The 27,364-nt window shown below is 38.7% G+C and overlaps 1 protein-coding gene and 1 pseudogene across 1 annotated transcript in view; one reads left to right on the top strand and one right to left on the bottom strand.

Annotated features, from left to right (window-relative positions):
* MDGA2 (MAM domain containing glycosylphosphatidylinositol anchor 2) overlaps positions 1-27,364 on the bottom strand; it is a 1,032,651-nt gene that overhangs the window by 537,692 nt on the left and 467,595 nt on the right. The gene's annotated exons all lie outside the window — the stretch shown is intronic.
* LOC136375953 (lupus La protein homolog pseudogene) overlaps positions 1-27,364 on the top strand; it is a 54,957-nt pseudogene that overhangs the window by 1,374 nt on the left and 26,219 nt on the right.

Here is a 27,364-nt window from a genome sequence, read left to right as displayed (position 1 = left end):
TTCCAAGTGAGAGGCAGGATAGGAAGACAAACTCCTGCATGCACCCTGACCAGGATCCACCAGGCAATCCCCGTCTGAGGCCAATGCTCTGACCATATGGTGCCATGCTTGCAACTGAACTAGCTATTTTTAGCACCTGGGGCAGAGGCTCCACAGAGCCATCTTCAGCACCTGGGGCTGAGCTTGAATCAATCGAGCCATGGCTGTGGAAGAGGTAAAGAGAAAAAGACAGAGAGAGAAGGGGGAAAGGAGGGGTGGAGAAGCAGATGGTCACTTCTTCTGTGTGCCCTGACCGGGAATCAAACCCAGGACATTCACATGCTGCGTTGATGCTCTACCACTGAGCCCAGCGGCTAAGGTGGATTTTTTTCGATGGACAGTTAGTTCTGTGTTATTTCAGATGACTCAAATATCAAAGGATAATATCCATACCTTTGTAATATGAGTATGGATTAGTACAATCTAATAAAATATATTCTTCATAGAAAAAAGTAAAACTTTGTCTATATAACGCCTGTTTAGATGAGCATCCATCCTGGGATTCTCTGAACTAACATTTGATAGAACTGGGCTGAGTCTGAACAAATCATCAAGTGGGGGCTAAAAATAACACTGAATCAACTCCTCGTTCAAACCTAAATTTGCAAGGCATCTTCGGTACAAGTGTTATGGTTAGTCCACAGAGTTCCTAAAGAATGTAAATGCCAGAAATGATTAAATGTGAATAATCCAAGAGACAGGCTTATATTGAGCTTTAATATCAGTTACTATGACAACCAATGGGCTCTTTAAGGTTATGAGCATTCTAGACCACTGAATTAATAGTATGGACAGAAATGACATCAAACTTGAGCAAAGGCAAATTGCTTCCATGTCCTATCACACATGGCAATGGCGGTGAGAGTCGTGTAAGGCTAAGGAGGTTCAGGGGTTTGTAGAAACACAGTCTAAAGGACAAATCAATCAGCAACTCTGAGAACCTGTAGCATTATGATGTGCTTTAAGCTTTTTAAAATTCTAAGCTAAGTGTTTAAACAAAACAGAAAGGTCAACTTAGAATAGACAAATTGATATTTAGCCAAAATCTTCTCCATGGTCTTCATCTTACTTACTATTCCTGTTTCATCACAAGTACACAGTCGACAGTGGAATGTAAAGTTAGCTCTGAGATACCCAGAAGGTTTCAATGAGGAGAAAAATAATGCAATAAGGAAGAAAAGATTGAGCTTCATGAACTGCTGTTTGAAATATTCATCTGCAAAAAGCAGCAAAGATTAACTCATACAATGTTAAAACAGAAAGTATATAGAGACCAGAACTAAAATAGCCCAAATAATATTTTCATTAACAGGATGCCACATACAGCAGCAAAAACACCTTTAAAAAGATTCTCACTTCAAAAAAGTGTTTTTCTTCCTTATAGTTGGTACTATTTTCTGAATTATTCTTGGTCTGTTGCATATATTTAAGCATCTGGGCACTTGCCATGCTCAGATAAAAGAAACTAACCTTTTTCCTTGAATAAGGCCTCCTTGTTTTATGAGCCTGCCTGGATGAAGTTAGATGAGAGTAAACTAAACAAGAAACTTAAGAGGAGAGCACTAGGCTGCATAGCCCTGCAGAGAATTCTTTTGCACATTAACCAAGCTGAGTGGCAAATTCTCTGATATTTGAATGTTATGAAGAAAGAAACACTCATTAATTCTGGTGATAATAAATGTTGCCAGAGTGACCTTCGGTCAGTGGTGGGATTCAGCCGATTTGCACTGGTTTGGTAGAACCAACACCTAATTTTTTGTTGAGTTTGGCGAACCAGTTGTTAAAATGGCACTCGTAATCAGGGTTCTCTCTAAGGTGGGCACCTGAATAGTCACCCAATGTGGTAATTACAAATTTATATTCCGTATTCTTTTTTTCCTCCAATTTTTTTAAAGTGAGAAGCAGGGAGGCAGAGAGACAAACTCCCACATGCATCCAAATGGGATTCACCCAGCAAGCCTACTAGGGGGCAAGGCTCTGCCTATCTGGGGCCATTGCTCCATTACAATCAGAGCCATTTTAGCACCGAGGCGAGGCCATAGTGCCATCCTCAACGCCCCAGTCAACTTGCTCCAGTGGAGCCTTGGCTGAAGAAGGTGAAGAAAGAGGTAAAGAGAAGGGAGAGGGGGAAGGTTGGAGAAGCAGATGGTCACTTCCCCTGTGTGCCCTGACCAGGAATCGAACCCTGAGACATTCACACACTGGGCTGACACTCTACCACTGAGCCTACTGGCCAGGGCCTTCCTTACTCTTTTGTAATGTTTATCTGCACAACAGCATATTCTAAGTGCCCATAGTAGTGTTCATTCCGTCCATGGGTAAACAAAATTGCAAGTGAGGAAGCCAATCAAGAAGCAATATGGAAATATCTTAAATAACACTTTTATTGCTTCTTGTCGGGTATCATTTAATATTTTTTCATTAATATTTTAACACTCTAGGCCTTGGCTGGTTGACTCCGTGGTACAGCATCAGTCCAGCATGTGGAAGTCTTGGGTTTCATTCCCAGTCAGGACACATATGAGAGCTGACCATCTGTTTCTCTACCCTTTATCCCCACCTCTATCTATCTCTCTCTTCCCCTTCCACAGCCATGGCTTGAATGGTTCAAGCAAAAGTTGGCCCTGGGTGCTGAGGATGGCTCCATGGCCTCGCCTCAGGCACTAGAATAGCTCAAATGCCAAACAACAGAGCAGTGGCCCATATGGGCAGAGCATTGTCAGATAGGGCACTTGCCTGGTGGATCTCAGTTGGGGAGCATGCAAGAGTCGGTCTTTGCCTCCTTGTATCTCACATAATTAAAAAAAAAACTCTCTTTCTGATAACATAATCTAGTTTTGTATGCCTGTTTTATTGTTCTTATTTAAGTATTAAATGCATGAAATAATAAACTCCCTTTCAGTAGATCTTTTTTACATATATACTCAAAATAGTCATTAGGGCAGAGAATCAGTTGTTAAAGTATTTGTATCCCACCACTGTCTTAGGTGATGCCAAAAAATCACTTCAAGTATTTGGACACACATGGTGGTAGATGTCTGTGAACTGTGATTTTCAACAGACATTTCCACTGCCAAACATGCAAATTAAATATGGTGTCTTCAAAGACTGATGTCCTTGGACCCTTTGTCTATAAATTATACTTAGGGACCAACTTGGACAAGCAGCATGGCAGAGTGGTGAAGAGCACGCAATTTGGAGTCAGACAACCTGGGTTGAATCTCAGCTCCTCTATTCTGGACAAATTACGTAACTAATCTGGCCTTCATCTGTATTTTTCTCATAAGGCTATTCTAAACATCAAATGAGCTAATGTATTAAAAGCCTTTAGAACAGTGACCAACACAAAAGTGCACTACAGACTGTTTCACGTTCCCATTCTATACTATGTACATTATAAATAAAAATAGAAAAATGGAGATAAGCACAAATGGGAATTCTAGTAAAATTCTCCTTTGCCCCATGAATTTGCTTTCACAACCCACTTAGACCATCAGTCAGAAGGACAGAAGCTCAATAGGGAAAATTTTGAACAAAGTAGAATCAAAAGACAAAGGTGGTAGTCCCTGTTCAAGCACAGACCTGAAGGGATAATGTGAAAAAGTCCTAATATTTGTCCTGGCAGAACCTGGTATCTTGGACTTCACTCTCATGAAGAGGAACAGAATGGGTTTTGAAACTTACAGCAATTCTGTGTTGAATCATAAGGCCAATTCTTTTGATTAAAATTTAACTTTCTTTTCAGCCTTCTAACATGAAAGGAATATTTTAGACTAAGAATAAAACTACTTCTTTAGCAGTTAAATTGCTCGTAATATATATGTAAAGAAATGATTATTCTATTTGTGAACTTTAAATTTTTGTGGGTTTGTTAGCATGAGGCAGTTCCCCAAGTTCAGTAAAAATTTGCATTTTCAAGCCTATGAGGCCGGAGGCAGAGCCCAGATGAAGGCAAATTCACCAGGATAATTCCTCTCTGTGTGGCTTATGCCTGCCAGCCAGGATGCATCCTCCCGGTGATATCCTGGCCAATCAGAGACTATTGCTTTAACTTTCTCCTATCTAAGTACTAACCAGGCCCGACCCTGCTTAGCATCCGAGATCAGACGAGATTGGGCGCATTCAGGGTGGTATGGCCGTAGACTGCTTTAACTTTCTCTAAGGTGAATCATAGAGAACTGACACTACAATATCTTAAATATGGAAGAATCTAAATTTATTTAGGCATATGGGTTCAAATTACTAAGATATTTTCTCCCTACAGTCTCACGACCTCAATGGGGGGACTGCTGAAGAAAATATTCAGATACTGGTAAGTAGTGGTATGGAACAATATTTTCAAGCCTCTCTCAAAAAAAATAATTGATTTATATTGTCTTGTGAAAGACCAGAATTGTATTAGAAAGAGCCTAACCAGACAGTGGCATAGTGGATATAGCGGCAGCCTGGGACGCTGAGGACCCAGGTTCAAAACTCTGAAGTCGTCAGCTTGAGCGTGGGATCATAGACATGACCCCATGGTCACTGGCTTGAAACTCAGGGTTGCTGGCTTAGCCCCCTGGTCAAGGCACATATGAGAAAGCAATCAATGAACAACTAAGGTACCTCAATGAAGAATTGATGCTGCCCTGGCCGGTTGGCTCAGCGGTAGAGCGTTGGCCTGGTGTGCAGGGGACCCGGGTTCAATTCCCGGCCAGGGCTCATAGGAGAAGCACCCATTTGCTTCTCCACCCCCCTCCCCCTCCTTCCTCTCTGTCTCTCTCTTCCCCTCCTGCAGCTAAGGCTCCATTGGAGCAAAGATGGCCCGGGCGCTGGGGATGGCTCCTTGGCCTCTGCCCCAGGCGCTAGAGTGGCTCTGGTCGTGGCAGAGTGACGCCCCGGAGGGGCAGAGCATTGCTCCCTGGTGGGCAGAGCGTAGCCCCTGGTGGGCGTGCCGGGTGGATCCCGGTCGGGCGCATGCGGGAGTCTGTCTGACTGTCTCCCCGTTTCCAGCTTCAGAAAAATACAAAAAAAAAAAAAAAAGAATTGATGCTTCGCATCTCTCTCCCTTCCTGTCTGTCTGTCCCTATCTGTCCCTCTCTCTGCCTTTCTCTGTCATAAAAAACAAAAACAAAAAACAAAAAACAAACAAATAAAAACTTATAGGATAAATGACTGATGATGCTCTTTATTTTAGGACTATCACTATAATTGTCATCAGAGGGAAGCCAAAGAGCTAGAAAGCTTCAGGATCCATAGGCCATTCTCAACTTCATTTCATTGCAGTGGTCCCATCCACAGGGCAAGAGCATTCACATCTGCCTTGCAGTAGTTTGAAGGTGCCTCACCTTGACTTATGTCCACTTATACACCAACATCATGAGCCATTCCTTACTTTGTGATCAACAATAAATTAATTTGCCTTATCCAAATGTTTTGACTTGTCATTGCCATAATGTCTTTTTTTCTCCTCCATAAAGAAAACAATAATTTGTCTTTGAGTTCAAAAAAACCTGAAAAACACTAACTCATGACTAAGTCTGCTTGCCTCTGTGGAATAATATAAGTTCTCAAAGTCATGTTCCATTTGTAATAGATCTACCTAAAGTGATGACACTCAAACCACTTTTTATTTCACAGAACTTACTATTATTACCATTCCTTGAACCCATGAAGAAAATCAAGAAGCAAACTCTTCAAGTCAAGATGTCCTTGGGGAATAATATAATAACTGCAGTTATTTTCAAAGAGCAGAGAGGTCTTATTTCTGAATACTTTTTATTTGTACTTCTGAGCCTCATCTCTATTGTATTCACTAAAAAAACACACATCTTTCTAAAAATTTCTTCATTATCTTTTCTGCTTTCTAATCTTTGACAAATTAACATGTCTTTTAGACATCACTATTAAAAGGATTGAACAAAAAGAATAAAACAGCTGTTTTTAAAATTCATAATCTTTTCTTCCAAGTAGGTTTAAAAAACTGGGTTAACTGAAGCTTTCATCATTTTTTAAAGCACAATTTTGAACACAATAAAATTTGCCTTCTGTGGTATCACTGAAAGAGGGTACCTTTAAAATAATTTTTGATGGCTAATACATTTTCCACTTTATCTACAGTGCAGGGCTTAACTAAGTTCTCTATATTCCCAATTTTATCTTCTACGGAAACTCCAAAGAATTTTTAAATTTCTCTTACTGACTAGTGCTTTCTTTATCTTGTCCCTAGTCAGTATCTTCAGGTAAACTTTGAAAAATACTTGTGATTTTTCCTCCAAAATATTATGATTGTTTTGTTTTGAATGTTGCTACAATATCACACTTTTATGTTCAGTGGTGTGCTAGTAATTGTCTAACAAAGAGATCACCAAACACATACAAACAAAACGCCTTGATTTGTAATATTTGCCAATTTCTGTGGTGTAAGCACTTCCAATGAGTTTATTTCAAATTACCAATATAATAATATAGAATGTAGTATTAGGAAGAGGTGCACATTACACCATCATGTTACATTATCCCATAAAGATACAACAGACACATATAACTCCAAGAATATCAGTAATAACAAGATGCAGTATAATAAGTAAGATGTAATTAGTTTTGATGACAAATTACCTTTAGTTTTAATATAATCTATTTAATTGTAAGATAATATATTTAATTTTAAATAATCATGTATTTAATAAGCACCTCTCAAAAGCCATTAAGAACTGGTGCCAGCTCACCACAACCTGTATTATGATAGTTAATCAAGATTTTTATGTATCTTTACAATAGTAAAATCCATATTTTAAACACCCATCTAAATATATCCTACAGTTTTCTTTTTTTATTGGTTGCTGTATTTTCTACCCATAGTAGTGAGAGTAGGTAGGCTATATCTTTGTTTTTAAGATCATAGTGGAAAGACTAAATGTAGTGGCATAAACTTGACATTACCATGGAGGCCACTGTTTTGTTTGCTGAATTACATTCTTTTCAAACTGGCTGCTTTAAGATATGATAAAGTTGTTTTTGTAAAAACTGGCTGGGAAAATCTCTGAATTCTTAGAGATACAACAATGTTATTGTGAGGACCAGTCATTAATATACCATATTTTTCGCTCTATAAGATGCACTTTTTTCCCCCAAAAGTGGAGGGGAAAATGCCCGTGCGTCTTTTGGAGTGAGTGTTCATTCTTTTTTAGTTGCTTTTGGTTCCCGGACAACTAGAAGAGTATTTGAACATTAAAGTCTCTTCTCATTTGTTAATAAGAGTGCTAATGGTTGTTAATACTGCTGTTGAGTTTACATTGTTGAAATATTATTGTGGTGTATTTTATTAAATATTTTAACATTCTATTTGGTTCAGAATATTTTTTTTCTCATTTTTCTCCTTAAAACCCTAGGTGCATCTTATGGTCAAGTGCGTCTTATGGAACAAAAAATACGGTAATCTTTTTTTTTTACCTGAGAGACCTTCCATGTTAATACTAACTAAACTAATGAGACCAAGTTCCTAATAACACAAAGGTTCACTGTTGTCTAATCAAGCTTCCAGTCAAGATAGTGTGTAGGTAAAAGTGGTACTGGGAACCTCCCACAACTTTATCAAAATTACAACTAAAGTACAGAGAAGCTCTCATTCAGAACCATGTGAAATCTAACAGAACAGAACAGAAGTCCTATAAGCATCTAAAAAAGAAGCCACATCAAGACTGAAAGGAGGGCTGAGATGCAGAATGTGCTGGTCCCACATCCATGTATGGTAGATAAAAATTAAGAGAAGTATGTTGACTGCAGAGGTCTGCCCAGGGTTTCAGTGCCAGGACGAGAATTCCCCACATTTCTGGCTACGTAAAGCAGTAGGAATTGTAGCTGAGTGAGATGGAGGGCTGCTGGCGTCCCAGGCATTCCTTGTAAGGGGCCCACATGGACTTAACTCTGACTGGCTCTGAGCCCCAGAGGCAGCATCTTGTGAGCTGCCAGGAACATACAGGGAAAAACTGAATTGTTTGGCAACAGAGTGTGAGAGCTAGAGGAGCAACATTCTCCAAACAGAAGTGTTGGCAGAGGCCACTGTTCCTTTGCTGCACCCTCTCGAACACAGCTGTCATGCAGGCACCATATCTGAGTCTTCATCAACCTGGTTAACACTGTTTGCCCTGCCCTGAGGATTTCCTGAGATCCACCCCACCCAACTTTCCAGCCCACACAGTCCTTTCCAGTGGCTTTTCCATATAAAAGACCTGTCTTGATGCGTGCTGCACACTTTCCTAAAGTCTCTCAAAACACAGGATCTGGCCTCTGTGTACCTCATACCTCTTGATAATTGGCCCCAGGCCCAGCATTAGTGGCAGTCAACCTTGTTCACAGCTTGGACTCTTCAAGACAATTCTAAGCCCAGCACAAATTGCAACCATCTGCAGATTGCTCCATAGCTCATGCTGGGCGGCTCCAGGCAGGTAAAGGGCAGGAGTTGACCTTGGCCAACACCATGCAGGAGGTCCCAGAGCCAGGCCACCTGATAGACAGCTTCAGACCACACTGAAACACCTTGGAGCAACACACTCAAAAGGTGAATTCAGCTGTCACCAGAGCTTTACTGAAATGAGTCCTGCTCTGTAGGGTCGGACCTTGCACTGCAGATCCTCCATGGTGGTTGTAGCTAGTCCACACAGCCTATCAGCCCAGGGGGTAAACCCCTACCATAGACGTGCCTACAGCAAGTAAGACTCAACTAAAATAGGAGGTTGCACACAGCATGCATGAGGGGTGCACCTAGAGAGCCCAGCTTCAGTGACTGGGGGGCTGCACCACCTGGACCTACAAGACACTCACTATCTAAAGCCACTCTACCAAGATTCAGAGACACAGCAGCTCTGCCTAATACACAGAAACAAACACAGAGAGGCAGCCAAAATGAGGAGACAAAGAAACATGCCCAAATGAAGGGACAGAACAAAACTCCAGAAAAAGAACTAAACAAAATAAGCAACCTATCAGATGCAGAGTTCAAGATACTAGATATAAAGATACTCAATAAATTTAGTGGAGGAACTTAGTGAGAACAACAAAGAGATAAGAAACATAAAATGGTAAGAGAAAACATAAAGGAGAACTAGTCAGAAATAAAGACTATAATAACTGTAATAAAGAATACAGTGTTACCTTGAGATAACGAGCAGACCAACAATTTTTTTTTTTTTTTTAAGATACGAGCTGTGACTACAACATCATGATATGTTTATACATTATTGACCTGGCATGGCAAGAGGTTACAAGAAGAACCTTGAACTCAGCATGGAAAAAGTTACGGCCTGATGTTGTTGCAGACAGGGACTTCGAAGGATTTGAACCAGAGACCAAGACCGAGGTAGAAGCATTGGAGGAGATTGTGTTCCTCAGAAAGTCGATGGTTCTGGAGGTAGATGAGGGTGACGTAAACAAGCTCGTCGAGGAACATGAGGAAGAACTCTTAACGTGAGGAGTTGAAGGAGCTACAGATGATGCAACATACAGAGCTTTTGCAAGAGATTAGTAGTGAGGAGGAGGTAGAGTCGGAGGAAGTGATTTCTACAAGTGAAATTAAAGACATGCTGGCAATGTGGGAGAAGCTTTCAAGTTTCATTGAAAAGAAACACCCAGAAAAAGTTTCAACTAGTCATGCTTCAGTACTTTTTAATGACACTTCTTTGTCACATTTCTGTAACATTTAAAAGGCAGGCAAGGCCCTGGCCGGTTGGCTCAGTGGTAGAGCGTCGGCCTGGCGTGCAGGGGACCGAGGTTCGATTCCCGGCCAGGGCACATAGGAGAAGCGCCCATTTGCTTTCCACCCCACCCCCTTCCTCTCTGTCTCTCTCTTCCCTTCCCGCAGCCAAGGCTCCATTGGAGCAAAGATGACCCCGGCGCTGGGGATGGCTCCTTGGCCTCTGCCCCAGGCGCTAGAGTGGCTCTGGTCGAGGCAGAGCGACGCCCTGGAGGGGCAGAGCATCGCCCCCTGGTGGGCAGAGCTTTGCCCCTTGTGGGCGTGCCGGGTGGATCACGGTCAGGTGCATGCGGGAGTCTGTCTGACTGTCTCTCCCCATTTCCAGCTTCAGAAAAATACAAAAAAAAAAAAAAAAAAAAAAAAAGGCAGGCAAAAGCAAACCTCTTTGGATAAATTTTTATTCAAAAGTCCTGCAAGTGAAAGTGCCGAAAGTGCAGCCAAAAAGGCAAAAACAGGTGATGATTAAATAAAAAATATGTAATGTTAAGCTTAGGTTAAGTTTAAAGTTAAGAAAGTGTATTTTTTTACAATTCAAGTTTTGTAGTTTCATAAGTAAAGAAAGTGCAGTTTTAGTTTTGTTTAAAGCAGTGGTCCCCAACCTTTTTTGGGCCATGGACCGGTTTAATGTCAGAAAATATTTTCACAGACCAGCCTTTAGGGTGGGATGGATAAATGTATCACGTGACTGAGACAAGCATCAAGAGTGAGTCTTAGACGGATGTAACAGAGGGAATCTGGTCATTTTTAAAAAATAAAACATCGTTCAGACTTAAATATAAATAAAACGGAAATAATGTAAGTTATTTATTCTTTCTCTGCAGACTGGTACCAAATGGCCCATGGACTAGTACTGGTCCATGGCCCAGGGGTTGGAGACCACTGGTTTAAAGTAAAGAAAATGCAATTTTAGTTTACATTTAGTGTTAAGAAAGTGCAGTTTTAGTTTACGTGTCTACAGTGCCTGTATCCCTCCCTCCCTTCTCCTCCGCAATTCACCTCCTTTAGCCATACTCATCTGTCTCCAAAGTAAGAATACAGTACTAAATAACACTTTTTTCTTTTATTTCATATATATATTTTGTTATGCATTGGTAAAGCATACATGTGTGTTTCTTAATTAAAAACATCTTTTTTCATAATTTAGAATGGTTTGGAGATGTTTCACAGGGCTGTAACAGATTCAGTTATTTTAAATGGGAGAAATTTGTTTGATATACGAGTTGACTGACTTACGAGCTCGGTTACAGAATGAATTAAACTTGTATCTCAAGGTACCACTATAATTTACAGTGAATTAACAGTCGAGCAGATGAAGCAGAGGATCAAATCAGCAATTTGGAAGATAAGGAAGCAGAAAACACCCAATCAGAACAACAAAAAGAAAAAAGATACCAAAAAAGTAAGGATAGTGTAAGGAGTTTCTGGTACAACTTCAAGCAGACAAACATTTGCATAATGGGGGAGCCGGAAGGAGAAGAGAGAAAGCAAGAAATTGAAAAACTATTTGAAAAAATAATGATGAAAAACTTCTCTAAATTGGTCAAAGAAATAGATGTACAAGTCTAGAAACTGCAGAGAACCTCAGACATGATGAACCCAAAGAGGCCTACTTGAAGATACATCATAATTAAAATGCCAAATGTTGCTTGACCAGGTGGTGGCACAGTGGATAGAGCATTGGACTGAGATGCAGAGGACCCAGGTTCGAGACCCCGAGGTCAAGCTTGAGCGTGGGCTCATCTGGTTTGAGCAAAAGCTTACCAGCTTGGACCCAAGGTCACTGGCTCGAGCAAGGGGTTACTCGGTCTGCTTAAGGCCCACGGTCAAGGCACATATGAGAAAGCAATCAATGAACAACTAAGGTGTCGCAACGAAAAAAAAACTAATGATTGATGCTTCTCATCTCTCCGTTCCTGTCTGTCTGTCCCTGTCTATCCCTCTCTCTGACTCTCTGTCTCTGTAAAAAAAATAAAATAAAATGCCAGATGTTAAAGACAAAGAGAAAATCTTAAAAGCAGCAAGAGAAAAGCAGTTAGTTACCTATAAAGGAGCCCACATAAAATCATCACTAGATTTCTCAACTACTTTGCAAGTCAGAAAAGATTGGCACAAAATAGTCTAAGTGATGAAAAGCGAGGACCTACAGCCAAGATTACCCAGAAAAGCTGTCATTTAGAATCAAAGTTCACATAAAAAACTTCCTAGTCAAAAAAAAAAAAAAAATCTAAAGGAGTTCATCACTACCAAAGCAGTAAGAGAAGAGAGAGAGAAGGGGGAGGAGCAGAAAGTATCAAGTCCCCGATGTGCCTTGACCAGGCAAGCCCAGAGTTTTGAACCAGTGACCTCAGTGTTCCAGGTCAATGCTTTACCCACTGCACCACCACAGGTCAGGCCTAAGAGGCCTTCTTTAAGAAGAAAAATAAATAAAGATATAAAAATAATAAAATAGCAATAAATACATATCTATCACCAATTACTTTAAAAGCAAATGAATTAAATTCTCCAATAAAAAGATGCGGTGGCTGAATAGATAAATAATAAAATAAGACCTTTACATATGCTGTCTATAATACTCTCACTTCAGATCAAAAGACATGCACAGCCTGAAAATAGAGGAATGGAAAAAGTTATGTTATGAAAATGAGGGGAAAATAAGTTAGGGTAGCAGTACTTAATACCAGACACAATGACTAAAACAAAAGCTATATAACAAAGGACAGAGAAGATCCAGCAATTCCATTTTGGTGTATTTAGCCAAAGAAACCCAAAAGACTAAATTGAAAAGACATGTACATCCATATTTTTATTGCAGTATTATTTACATTAGCTAAGATATGGAAGCAACCTAAGTGTCTATCAATAGGTGAATGGATAAAGAAGAAGCAGTACACATATACCATGGAATATGACTCAGCCATAAAAAATAACAAAATCCTGCCATCTGCAACAATGTATGTAGATGGAACTAGAGGGTATTGTGCTGGTGAACTATGTCAGACAGAGAAAACAAATGCCAGGTGATTCCACTTACATGTAGAATCTAAAGAACAAAATAAACAATCAAGTAGACCAGAAACAGATCCAGAGACAGAGAAAATTTTGATGGCTGCCAGATGGGATAGGGATATGAGGGGGAAAAGGGAAGAGATTTAGAAAGGGTGAAGAAATTTAGAAATACAAATTGGTAGTTACAGAATAGTCATGGGTGCAAAAAACAGCATAGGAAATATAACCAATAATATTTCAATAACTATGTATGGTTTCAGATGGGTACTGTATTTATCAGGGTAATCACATGCTAAGTTAGAGTAATGTCTAATCATGAGGTTAAGATAATCAACTGTAATTTAAAAATAAAAAAATATTAAAACTAAAATATATATATATTTTTAATGAGGCCCTTTCAGGCCTTGAAAAAGAAAATAAAAATCACAATACCTTCTGCTAAAGTTATATAGAATGATAATCCCCACCCTCCAAATAACTATACTATTATTATTACAACTAATGCTGTTAATAGCAAATGCTATTTCCAGGCACTGGTCTAGCTGTTACAAATACTACCTCATTTACTTTTCAGAACCACTTGGGAAAGGTACCTTTGTAATCCCCACTTTATAAGTGAGCAAATCAGTGAGGTTTAAGTCAACTAAATAACTAGCCCAAATAATAATAGAGATAAAGCTGGAACCAAACCCAGATTTGCCTCACTCCCAAGTGTTGTCTTCACTCCACTGTTTACTATAGCCAGGATTCCTACCTCATTTGTGCTCCATCTACCCAGTGAGCAAGACAGAAACACTAAGCTTATTTAATGTTGTACAGTCCTTCATCCCATACACTTACTTAATCACTAAAACTGCCAGATGATACTCCAGGCCACCATCCCCTTGGCGTAGGTAACCACAAGGGTCTCCTACTTGGTTTTCTTTCTACCCATCTTGCCACTTTTCCCTGCTTCCCCGTGCTCAGCCATTCTTTAGCATGGAGCTAGCATGATCTTTCTAAAATTAAAGTCTGATTCTGTTAGTATCTTAACTAAATATTTCAGTGAGTGGTCAAGGTAAGTTAAGTCCAAAGTCCTTAAAAAGATTTCCCCAAGTTCTTCATGGTCTGCTACCTATAATCTCTTCAGGATCTGGCATTGCAAATGCTAAGCTCCCACAGGTGGCTTTTGAACAAGTATCTTCTTCTGCTTGAGGTGCTTATATTCTGCACCTACCCTTCTTTAACACGTCTTTAACACTTCCATTTTGTCTGGTTCATTATTCAATTTGCATCTTCAAAGTTACTTTCTCTTGAAAACCCTTTTTGGACACTCAAAGTCTGGGAGAGGTATCCTGGCTTTATGGTATCCACAGCTTCCCATTCAAAATGCTTAGCACACTGTATCTTAACTGTCCTGTTAATTCTCTGAGGTCAGAAACTATGTCTGCCTTATTTATCTCTATATAGCCAAGCCTGAATTCAGTGGCTTAAAGAGTAAAGGGAATCAATAAACATTTGTTGAGTGAATTGATGAGTTTGTTCTGAGGATTAAAAAGGGATAATGATATAAAGTACTTGGTCACACTGTCCTTTTCAATAACTTAAACATGCAAGTATACAGACAAAGGTGAGGGGAAAATGACAGAGAGTTCTGGGTATTTTGACCTCTCTGCTTTGAGCCTCATGGGTGATCCTTTTTGATGAATACTGTACAAATCTTTTAGTCATGATTATACCAATGTGAGCCTATTTTAAGTGAAAAATATTTCTTAAAATTAAAATCACAAAGGACACTTAATTTATTGTAATGAAAATGAAATGATTTTAAATCCATTAACACTCATTTAGTTGAATGTTATTTTCATTTGGATTTATCATTTCTAAAGTAAACTACATGAAAAGGATTTGATTCAGCCATTTTACTTTGTTCATATCAAATTTTAATTGTAATTTTTGTCATCTGTTTCTTTTTGAGGTCATCGTGCCTATTAATTCCAAATTCTTTTTTTCTTTTTTTTAAAAGAGAGAAAGAGAGAAGCATCAACTCATTCCACTTAGCTGTGTCATTGACTTCTCATATGTGCCCTGACCAGGGCTCGAACCAGTGACCTCAGAGGTCAAGTTGCTGAGAATTGGTGACTCCCGGGATCTAGTTGGTGCACCTGTAATGAAACCAGTGACCTCAATGTTCCAGAATGACACCCTATCTACTGCACCACCAACCAGAGCCATGATTCCAAACTTCTGTGGTCAAATTTGGTAAATAGAAATTTTGCCAGGACAATTTTATTTTTCCATTATTTTCTATAGATAATGATTTTAGGATAGGCATATTTGACCAATGTCAGAATTTACTAGATTATTTGTAACACACATAAATATTTAAAATAACATAAAACATAATCTTTTGTTAATTTTTTCTTTTGCAAATTTTAAACTACTCTAGTTTATCCTCTGTTGGCTTTATTTTGTGCTTTTATAAATAGTATTATTTATTTTGAATGGTATAAATGAGTAATAATTTAGTTTATTTCTTGAAGCAAAATTTAAAGCTATTAAAATAATTTAGAGCCTTTTAGTAAGTAGGTCAAAGGTATATTTTCTGGGTGTTCAACATTAGGACTAAAATGTTGTGGCTTGGTTTACAAATATTTATTGGATGTATTATACAACCTTTTTTCCTTGTTTTTTCAATTTTAAATATTATTTTGCTTATCTGATTAAGTACTTAGCACAGTATGAGTCAGGCTTCATCCATTCATGTGTCCTCAAACACATTTTATTACCTTTTTATTTATGGGAAACTTCATCATAAAAGAAATTTTGAAAATGTTAATATAAAAAAGAAGAATACCAAAAGAACAGTGACTGGAATATCTCAAATATTTAAAGCGCAGTCAGGCAGCACTGCAGAAATAGAAGTAGAATTCATAGACATTTCCTCCTGAAACCTAGTAACCAATGAGAAGGCAAAGTAGCAAATGCTTTCTAAACCTCCCTCCTTAAAACATAAACTATTTTATTGTCAAAGTTTAGACACAATCCTGACCTCTTTGATTTAAAAATTAATAATTATTTATTCTTTCAAAACAGGGATACAATTTAGTTACACAGCTCTGTCTACCTTGAGATGATCTGAGGCTATTACCAAAACTCATTTTCAAACTACATCCACAGCATTCTCAGCACTCATGAAGCATCAACCCTAGGAGCAGAGAAGCTATTGGCAGGATTAGTGGAAATCAGCATAGCCAATAGCAATAATAGAAAAATCTGATTTGTTAGTAATTAGTTTTTTAATTATTCTTAACACTGCTGGGATTATATGGTTTTCATAGTGGTCTTTAAAGCAAGACTCACCTCTGTGAGCAAAGACCTTTTCCTTAATAACACCCAGGTTAAACTGAAGAGAAGAGGATTAGTTACTCAAGGAAACATCCAATGGGAAGACAACTTCATACAATTAAGTAGTTGGAGTTGGTCGGATGATATTGTTAGGAGGAGAATGTGCTCTAATCCTTAAAATGACTGCCTAGTACTATAAATACTGCCAGGATTCCATGGGCCCTGGTACAATCGTTTCCTTCGGGGCTATATCATTGTAAGAGAGAAGATACAGGCCATTTGAATTGATCCATTATCATCATTAACCATATCCATTTATATCACTCTGTAAGTCAAGAACTTGAAGAACATTAGTTAACTTCCCAGGGTCCAGCTTCTGCATCAAATAATGAAAAGAATAGACTAGATAGTTTTTACAGAATGAGTGTATACTTCAGATTTCAAAATTAGAAGAAATACCTTCATTGCGACAATTTAGGAGACTGAAATATAAAATATAAAAACAGTAGTAATAACTCTTTTTTAAGCAGCAAGAAGCATTTTATAAAAATTCCTGAAACATTATAAATAATCAGTTTGTGAAAGAAGTTATATAATTTCAAATTACAAAACAGAAATGTCTTATTAATGATTGTTTTATTAAAATATCAGTTAACTATGGGAGAAACTCTAGAATTAATAATGTTCTGGGTTCCTGCTGAGAGCATAATGTTTTCCTCAGATTTCAACATAAAATCCTAAATTTGTGACTCTTTGTGAGGACCCAGACAAAAATAATAAAATTCAACAGGAGTACGCAAGTGATCCAGCCTCATCTGGGTAGGCACTTTAGAGAGGCTGTCGTTACCTATAAACTTAGATTCTTTCAACATAAAACAAAAAGGCTGATGGAATAAAGTCTGGAAAAACACTGATATAGTTTCCCCCTTGCTACTATCACATCAGCCAGCATTTCTCTGTAGTTGTGATTATTACAGTATGACCTGATTACTGATGCTTATGGCCACAGTTGGAGAAGTGGAAGCCCCGCACGGGGCCATTTCCATTCAAGGAATATGAAATTCCATAGCCAACGCCACGGCCACACAGCTACTGGGGGAGCTGAGCTCAGAAGTGAATAAGCACCTACTTCAGATGCTGTTTTGAAGAAACACCCTAACTAACATTATGATTTCATCTAGTGTGAACTGTACTGCAGATTTTTCAATTAAGCGATATCAGATACTTAATATAATTGAGATTACTCAAGCTTAAAAAAAAGGCAGTCTGATTTTTTTTTCTACTCTCTTTCCAGAGTACCAGAATTTTCTATCGCACATATATATTTAATCCTGACTTTGTCTAAGGGAACAGGCTAAGTGGTTACATAAACTAGAGGATACCAGGCATGCAGACGTGGCATAACTGGGAGAGACGGGCACTGATAGTCATGCTGGTAACATGGGCATATGCCCCACCTCTCCCATTTAAACTAAAAAAAAGGCTGTAATTTAGATCCAAGAAGGCTTTGTTTGGAATTATTTTTCCTGTATACCTGCTTATTTTGATGTACTTTAAAGAGATCTCTGACTCAAAGGCTTAGTAGCACATGTTTTAAGCATTCTTGCTACAGAGGATACTGGGTTTAGCATCATGTGTTCAGACTGTTTGTAGTAAGAGAGAAAGTAATCTGTATCTCGTGTAGAGAGGGTGGTTCCTCAGATGTCTGAAGAAAAATGTATAAGAATACGATTTGTTTTTTCCAAAACTCTTTTTCCCTTATTTTTCTTGCATGTAACTTGATGGCTTGTTTTTTTTCTGTATAATCCCATCTTGATTAAAATGTGTCTTACTCGAGGGATCTGCTAATACAGGTTTTTAAAACCTCTAAAAAAATAATAAAGTTTAAACCCATGGATCAAGGATTATTTTCAAAAATTAGATAGCAATTTGGTATCAGAAAATGATGACTTTTCTCTTAGTATATAAAGAAATAAAATGCAAATTAGGCCCTGGCCAGTTTATTTAGTAGTAGAGCGACAGCCTGGCATGTGGAAACCGAGCAACAGAGCAGCAGTCCCAGATGGGCAGAGCATCGTCTGGTAGGGGGCTTGCCAGGAGGGTCTCGGTCAGGGCACATGTGGGAGTCTGTCTCTCAGCCTCCCTGCCTCTCACCCAACAAAAAAAAAAGGTGGAGCATATTAATATTCATGCTGGCAAAACAGGAAATCATAAAAAAAAGGGATTCAGTTGATATAACTTAGCAGGCCTAGTAAAACATTATGATATATTTAAAGTATATAGATTAATGTTAATGGGAAAAGGGAACTGTGATGTCATTGTACATCTATTCTTTTTTGTTTGTTTTTTAGCGAGAGAGAAAGAAACAGAGAAACAGAGAGAGCTTGACCAGGCGGTGGCACAGTGGATAGAGCGTCGGACTGGAATGAGGAAGACCCAGGTTCAAGACCCCGAGGTCGCCAACTTGAGCGCAGGCTCATCTGGTTTGAACAAGGCTCACCGGCTTGGACCCAAGGTCGCTGGCTTGAGCAAGGGGTCACTTGGTCTGCTGAATGCTCACAGTCAAGGCACATATGAGAAAGCAATCAATGAACAACTAAGGTGTCGCAACGAAAAAAACTGATGATTGATGCTTCTCATCTCTCTGTTCCTGTCTGTCTGTCCCTATCTATCCCTCTCTCTGACTCTCTCTCTGTCTCTGTTAAAAAAACAACAACAACAACAAAAAAAAACAGAGAGGAACAGACAGGCAGGAAGGGAGAGAGATGAGAAGCATCAATTCTTTGTTGGGGCACCTTAGTTGCTCATTGACTGCTTTCTCATATGTGCCTTGACCAGGGGGATCCAGCAGAGTGAGTGACCCCTTGCTCAAGCCAGCAACCCTGGGTTCAAACCAGTGACCTTGAGCTTCAAGCCAGTGACCTGTGGGCTTAAACCAGCAAGCATGGGGTCATGTCTATAATCCCTGCTCAAGTCAGCGACCCCATGCTCAAGTTGGTGAGCCTGTGCTCAAGCCAGATAAGCCAGTGCTCATGCTGGATGAGCCAACGCTCAAGCCAGTTACCTTGGGTTTTGGAACCTGGGTCCTCTGCATTCCAGTCTGATGCTCTATCCACTGCACCACCACCTGGTCAGGCAGTACATCAATTATTGTTTTATGTGTCCCTTCAATGACAAGGTGGCTTAGCATGAGAAGTGAAATACAATGAAGTTCTCTTAGTGTTTTTAGGACAAAATCCAATGAAGGAAAACACTGAACTACTTCAGCATTTTACAGGAGAGTGATCATTGCTGCAAGAAAACTATAAACTATATATATTTAAAACTATAAATAATTATATATTTTATTATGTTGGGAACAGATTACATGTAGGTCTGCATGTGAGTATGTGTGTATGTGTGTCTTGCGAGTATATATGAGAATACATGCCCAAAACAACAGAAATATCTAGGAAAGATATGACACTGGACTTGATTTTCACAACCACATTGATGTCTTTACTCACGTGATTTCCTCTACTATAATCCTGTGGAGAAATCTATACATAGCAGCTATACAAAACTGTCCCTAGAAGCTTTCTTTTTTTTTAAGTATTTTTTTAAATTCACTTTAGAGGGTGGGAGAGAGAGACACACACACAGAGAGAGAGAAAGGGGGAGGAGCAGGGAGCATCAACTCCCATATGTGCCTTGACCAGGCAAGCCCAGGGTTTTGAATCGGGGACCTCAGCATTCCAGGTTGACGCTTGATCCACTGCGCCACCACAGGTCAGGCCCCTAGAAGCTTTCTTGAGGTAAATTAAGAAGTTCTTTCTCCTCTGTCTTATTTGGCCATTTCCTTTCCTGTAAGATTCCTCACTTTAGATGTGAAGACATATCCCCTGACAGTAGCCCCTGCAAGTGTTGGGATCCTCACTAGCAGTGAGAGAAACTTAAATTTTTAAAATTGTTCCAAACCTCAATATCTGTACCACTAACCTCTTTCCCTCACAGGCTGGGCTCTACCTTCCTGTCAATCATCACTCCACTGATATTAGCTTCACCTTCGAATTCTTTCTTTTCTTTATTTCTAATCTTTTAAAGACACTTAAAAAATCTGTAATGTAAGTCTGCACCTATCTACCAATTTTGTATATGTTATATTTAGAAAATCCTACAAAAGTGCAGGAAAATATGTGATCAAGTTGTTGGCTTGCTATTTAAAACAAGGGTCGGGAACCTATGGCTCGCAAGCCAGATATGGCTCTTTTGGTGGCTGCATCTGGCTCACAGACAAATCTTTAATTAAAAAAAAAAAACTTTAAAAATATAAAACATTCTCATGTATTACAATCCATTCATTTCCTACCGCTCATGTTCATGGTTGCGGGTGGCTGAAGCCAATCACAGCTGTCCTCCGGGACAACACCAAATTTTTATTGGATAATGTGCAACATACACCAGTCGTTGTATGACTCTCATGGAATTACATTTTAAAATATGTGGCGTTCATGGCTCTCTCAGCCAAAAAGTTTCCTGACGCCTGATCTAAAAGCTTGTGTTGTTTGTTTAAAAAATGTTACAAATATTGATGAAATTATAAAGTATAAAATGTGGTTTTAAACCCTTTTGCAAAGGGTCACTCTGTGAAAGAGGATGAGCCAGGAGAAGAGGTAAATCCGAGAAAATAGAGGGACCGTGACTTGGAACGGCCCTGGAAACTCTGCCCTGAGAAGAGGCAGCCACCGAAGCGGGATCGTCAAGTCCAAGTCCCATCAGCCCTGTGGCTGGCTCGGCACCTCCTGATTTTTCAATAAATTACTTTGGCTGAAGAGACCATTACTTTTCCCCTTTAGATACAGAGCAACACCAATAATGATAGAAGATAATTCTTAAAAACTTACCAAAATTAAAATTTTTCCCCATTGATTTGAAAAAGGAAAAGAGAGAGAGAGAAAGAAGGGGATGAGGGGGGCAGAGAGAGAGAGGGAAACATCAAATAGCTGTTCCACTTAGTTGTCTCATTTAATTGTGTACTCTTTGGGTGATTCTCATGTGTGCCTTGACCAGGGATGGAGCCCACAAGCTCGGCACACCAGGGTGACACTCTATCCACTGGACCACCCAGGCAGGGCTATAACTTTTAATTATTAATAAAATTTTGTTTATGAATGATTCATTCAAAGTAAATACTAGTTCTTTATTTTTCCCTGATTTCTAAAATAATTTTCTTTCCCCATTAAGGTAACAGACTCCTACAATAACTGTTTAATCTTTAAACAGTTATTTATAAACAAGACTTTAAAGTAAAATTTGTAGTACACTGAAAATCATTGTTTGTTAATTTGTGTTGATATTTTGCTATTTGGTGCACCTCAGTTTTTATAATATAGATATTTATGAATAATGCTTTGTCTTTTCCCTTATAAATTATTTCATTAAAGTGTTTCCAAATCAAACCCTTGAAAAGTAAAAATGTGTAACATTTTTTCTCCATTCACTGAGTATAAATAAGAAATACAGTAATTTTAAAATGAAACTTATGAAAGTAGAGAGAAAAAAGAATACAGCTAATTAAAAGATCAATTATTAATATTCATTGAATCCTAAATATAGGCCCTGGCTAATTGATTCAGTGGTAGAGCGTTGGCCCAGAATATGGAAGTCCTGGGTTCAATTCCCAGTCAGGGAACAAAGGAGAATTGAGTGTCTGCTTCTCTCCCCCTCCCCCTCACCTTCCTCCCCCCTCTCTCTATTTCCCTCTTGCAGCCATGGCTTGAATGAGCAAGTTGGCCCTGAGAGCTGAGGATGGCACCATGGCCTCACCTCAGATGCTAAAATAGCTCTGTTGCCAAACAATGGAGAAGCAGCCCCAGATAGGCAGAAAATAAGCCCCAGATGGGGGTGCAGGGTGGATCACGGTCAGGGTGCATGCGGAGCCTGTCTCTCCACCTCCCTGCCCTGATTTAAAAAAAAAAAAAGAATCCTAACTACAAGAAGGTACTCTGCTAAGTGCTTCACATGGGCTGTATCATTGAGTCATCACAGGACCCCACGAAGGAGGAGGCACAATTGTCTTTACTGCTTAGATGAGAAAGTTGAAGGTGTAGTTGAAGATCTCATGGTGGGTGAAGAGCACAGCTACACAGAAACATTGGTATGGAATCCACAAGAAAAACGAGAGAGAGATTGAGATAGAGGTGAAGATAAGAAGTGGGTGGACACTTCCCTCCCTCCACCCACTCCCAAAGTCATTGTCAGGTTATAAGCCATGCCCTTGCCAATGTTACTACTCTACTTTCCAATTAAGGCTTTTAATGAAGAAAAACAAAAAGAATAACAATAATTTGACTATGGAAATAACCTTGAATGTTATTTTCTTGCAAGTGAACCATTTGCAAAAACTGGAATTTTAAATATTACTAGTCACAAATTTTATGCAACCCATTTCATAAATGTTTGCATTGCCTCCATTTATAATTGAGTTAACCTTTTAATGCGTTTCTACAAAAAATAGTCTATATAAAACATTACGCATATGAGATAGGTTCCAGTGTTTGCTAATATGTTAGCAAAATGCGATTAACTCAAGGTAATTGGTTACTATAAAAAATATAATTTCCTGGTGCAGGGAGATGCACAGACCTACTTTCCATCCAACTAAGGCAGAGATTTTTACCCTAAAGAACCTTAAACAATCTTTGGAAGTGCCCCAGGGGACTACTGTGGCTAGAGGTTGGCTCTCTTGACTCTCATTTTCAATCCCTAAAATAAGCAGAGCAACTCTATTCTTATATAATTTGTATATTGGATTTTGAATAAGATTTTGGTTAAGAAAGAGAGTTCAGTGAAAAGAAATCTTGAAAATTGCTGAGGTAAAGAAGGGGCTTTCTATTTTCTTCAGGCATGATTTTGAATTTAAAACCAATTAATAATTGTTACTTAAAGCTGTCTTCAAAATTCCTATCAGGCCTTGACCAGTTAGCTCAGTTGGTTAACAGAGTCGTCCCTAAACAAGAAGACCACGGGTTCAATTTCTGGTCTGGTACACACAGGAAGCAATCAATGAATGCATGACTGAGTGGAACAACAAATGAATGCTTCCCTTCCCCCTCTCTCCCTTCTCTCTTCCTTCCTCTCTCTGTCTCTTAAAAAAAAAAAATGTTAAGGCCCTGGCCGGTTGGGTCAGTGGTAGAGCGTCGGCCTGGCGTTCAGGAGTCCTGGGTTCGATTCCCAGCCAGGGCACACAGGAGAAGCGCCCATCTGCTTCTCCACCCCTCCCCATCTCCTTCCTCTCTGTCACTCTCTTCCCCTCCCGCAGCCAAGGCTCCATTGGAGCAAAGTTGGCCTGGACACTGAGGATGGCTCTATGGCCTCTGCCTCAGGCACTAGAATGGCTCTGGTTGCAACAGAGCTGCGCCCCAGATGGGCAGAGCATCGCCCCCTGGTGGGCATGCCGGGTGGATCCCGGTCAGGCGCATGCGGGAGTGTGTCTGACTGCCTCCCCATTTCCAACTTCAGAAAAATAAAAAATAAAAAAGTTAAGTCTTGGCCAGATAGCTCAATTGGAGCACCATCTCAAAGTGCATACATAGGTTGCCAGTTAGATTCCCTAGTCAAGGCACATACAGGAGCAGCTCGATGTTCCTGCCTCTCTTTCTGTCTCTCTGTCTCTTCTCCTTGCTGATAACCAACCAGGGGGTTTGTGAAGCTGTGGTTCTGATTTGCATTGCCCTAATGACTAACAACACTGGGCATCTCTTTGACGTGTTTATTGGCTATTTGTCTATCTTCTTTAGAGAAATATCTATTAAGATCCTTTAGCCACTTTTTAAATTGGATTTTTTTGTCTTTTTATTATTGAGCTGTAAGTTATTTATATACTCTGTATACATGTTTCTTATCAGATATCTGATTGGCAAATATTTTGTCTATTCTGTAGAATGTCATTTCACCTGCCTGGTTTTATTTGCTGCACAAATGCTTCTAATTTTGATGTAGTGCAATTTATCTTTTTTGTTGTCGTTGCTGTTGCCTGTGCTTTTGATGTCATATGCAAGAAAACATCTGAGCATAGGCCTTGAAATGATGAGTAAGGCAGAACCAAATTAAGAGTAGTAGAAGCTCATTCTAGACAGAGGTAATAAAACAAGGAATGGCATAGTAGCATGATGAGCTTTGAAATCCTCTTCTGTCTGTCTAGAGCAGGGGAGATTCCCATAGAGCCACCAGTCCAGTTTGTAATGCACAATGTAGTTGCCAGAAAGGTATGATTAATACTATCATATTGCTTGTTGTAAGTTATACTCAGTTAAAAAAGTGTGTGTACTATAAGAAGGTCCACATAAAGTAAGCATTTTAAAATGCCTCTATTTCTTTTTTTTTTAAATTAGATTTATTTAAATTATTGAGTTTACATAGATTCAAGTGTCCCACTGAGTACATCCCCCCTGCCCCTGTGTTCCCCTCAACCTTGCCCTTGCCTTCTTCCCGCCAAATGCTCCCCCCTTCTCTCCAGGATTTGTATCCTGCTTTCTATAACACTGTGTTATGTATATATAATTTCACCAATCTCTTTCCATTCTCTGATCCCATCCTATCATCCCCTTTACCTCTGTCCTCTTTCCCTCTGGTACTTTGATCTCTCCTCTGTCTCTATTCTGTTCCACAGTTCACACTGTTCATTGGATTCCTCAAATGAGTGAGGTCATATGATATTTTTCTTTCTCTGCCTGGCTTATTTCACTTAGCATAATAGTTTCTAGGTCCATCCATGTTGTCGCAAAAGGTAAGATTTCCTTCTTTTTTACAGCCGCATAGCATTCCGTTGTGTATATGTACCACTGCTTTTTAATCCACTCATCCACTGACCAATACTTGGACTGTTCCCAGATCTTGGCTATTGTAAACAATGCAGCAATAAACATGGGGGTGCATTTCCTCTTTTGAATCAGTGATTTGGTATTCTAGGATATATTCCTAAAAGTAGGATGGCTGGGTAAAAAGGCAGTTCCATTTTTAATTTTTTGAGGGATCTCCATACTGCTTTCCACAGTGGCTGCACCAGTCTGCATTCCCACCAGCAGTGCAAGAGGGTTCCCTTTTCTTCACATCCTCGCCAGCACTTATTCTGTGTTATTTGATTAATGAGCACCATTCTGACTGGTGTAAGGTAATCCTTGGTTAAATCTATTCTTAGATCTTTATTTATTTATTTATTTTTTTGAAATACTGAAGGAGATTGTTTTCTTAATTTCTCTTTCAAACAGTTCATTTTTGGTGTACAAAAATTCCTCTGATTTCTAATATTAATTTTATATCCTACCACCTGGATGAATTCATTTATCAGTTCCAGTAGTTGTTAGACTGAGACTTTAGGGTTTTCTATGTACAGATTCATATCAACAGCAAATACTGATGGTTTTACTTTTTTTTTTACAATTTGGATGCCTTTTATTCTTTCTTCTTGTCTGATGGCTGTGGCTAACCCTTCCAGAACAATGTTGAATAAGAGTGGTGAAAGGGGGCACCCCTGCTTTGTTCCTGATCTTAAGAAGATTGTTTTTAATATTTGCCCATTGAGTATGATGTTGGCTGTGGGTCTGTCATAGATGGCCTTTATCATGTTGAGGTATGTTCCCTGTATTCCCACTTTGCTGAGAGTTTTGATCATAAATGGGTGCTGGATTTTATCAAATGCTTTTTCTGCATCTATTGATATTATCATGTGATTTTTCTCCTTCCTTTTGTTTATACGATGAATCACACTGATTGATTTGTAAATATTTTAACAGCCTTGCTAGTTAAATCCCACTTGAGCATAATGTATGATATGATTTTTTTTATGTATTGCTGGATCTGGTTTGCTAATATTTATTGAGAATTTTAGCATCTAAATTCATTAAAAATATTGAGCTCTAGTTTTCTTTCTTTGTGTTGTCTTTGCCTGGTTTTGGAATCAGAACTATGATTGCCTCATAAAAGGAGCTTGGAAGTCTTCACTCTTCTTGAATTTTTTGAAATAGCTTGAGAAGGATAGGAATTAGTTCTTCTTTGAATATTTGGTAGAATTCACCTGCGAAGCCATTTGGCCCTGGGCTTTTGTTTGTTGGAAGTTTTTTGATAACTGCTTTGATCTCATTTGTTGTAATCAGTCTGTTTAGGTTTTCTGATTCTTCCAGATTGATTTTTGAAAGATTATATTTTTCAAGAAATTTGTCCATTTCACCTAGGTTGTCTAATTTTTTGACATATAGTTCTTCATACTATTTTCTTACAATCCTTTGTATTTCTGCTGTGTCAGTTGTTACTTCTCCACTCTCATTTTTAATTTTATTTATTTGAGTCCTCTCTCTTTTTTTCTTGGTGAGTCTGGTTAAAGAGTCATCAATCTTGTTTTCCTTTTCAAAGAACCAGCTCTTGCTTTCATTGATCCTCTGTATTGTTTTTATAGCCTCTATGTCATTTATTTTCACTCTGATCTTTATTATTTCCTTTCTTCTACTTCTTCTGGGCTTTACTTGCTGTTCTTTTTCTAATTCTTTTAGATGCAGGATTTAGTTATTTGAGCTTTCTCTTGATTCATAAGGTATGCCTTTAATGCTATAAACTTCCCTCTCAGGACTGTTTTGGCTGTGTCTCATAAATTTTGAGTTGTTGTATGTTCATTTTCATTTGTTTCAAGAAAATCTTTTATTTCTGCTTTGATCTCATTGTTACCCCATTCATTATTTAATATCATGCTATACAGTTTCCAAGTGTTTGAGTGTTTAGTTTTTCTATTGTAGTTGATTTCTAGTTTCATGCCATTGTGATCTGAGAAGATGCTTGATATGATTTCAATCTTCTTAAATTTATTGAGACTCATTTTGTTTCCTAACATGTGGTTTATCCCAGAGAATGTACCATGAGCACTTGAAAAGGATGTATATTCTGCTGCTTTAGGGTGAAAGATTCTGAAGCTATCTATTAATTCCAGTTGATCTAGTATGTCCTTGAAGTCTACTATTTCTTTGTTAATTTTTGTTCTTGAGGATCTATCTAGTGATGTTAGTGGGGTATTGAAATCTCCTACTATTAGAGTATTGCTGTTGATCTCACCCTTTATGTACATCAAAATTTGCTTTATATATTTAAATGCTCCTATATAAAGCACATAGATATTTATAATGGTTATATCTTCTTTTGGATTGCTCCCTTTATCATTATGTAGTGACCTTCTTTATCTCTTACTATAGCCTTTGTTTTAAAGTCCATTTTGTCAAATATAAGTATTGCTACCCC

Source organism: Saccopteryx leptura, chromosome 6 (genome assembly GCF_036850995.1).
Source record: "Saccopteryx leptura isolate mSacLep1 chromosome 6, mSacLep1_pri_phased_curated, whole genome shotgun sequence".
Lineage (NCBI taxonomy): Eukaryota > Metazoa > Chordata > Mammalia > Chiroptera > Emballonuridae > Saccopteryx > Saccopteryx leptura.
This window is presented reverse-complemented; position numbering and strand designations above follow the sequence as displayed.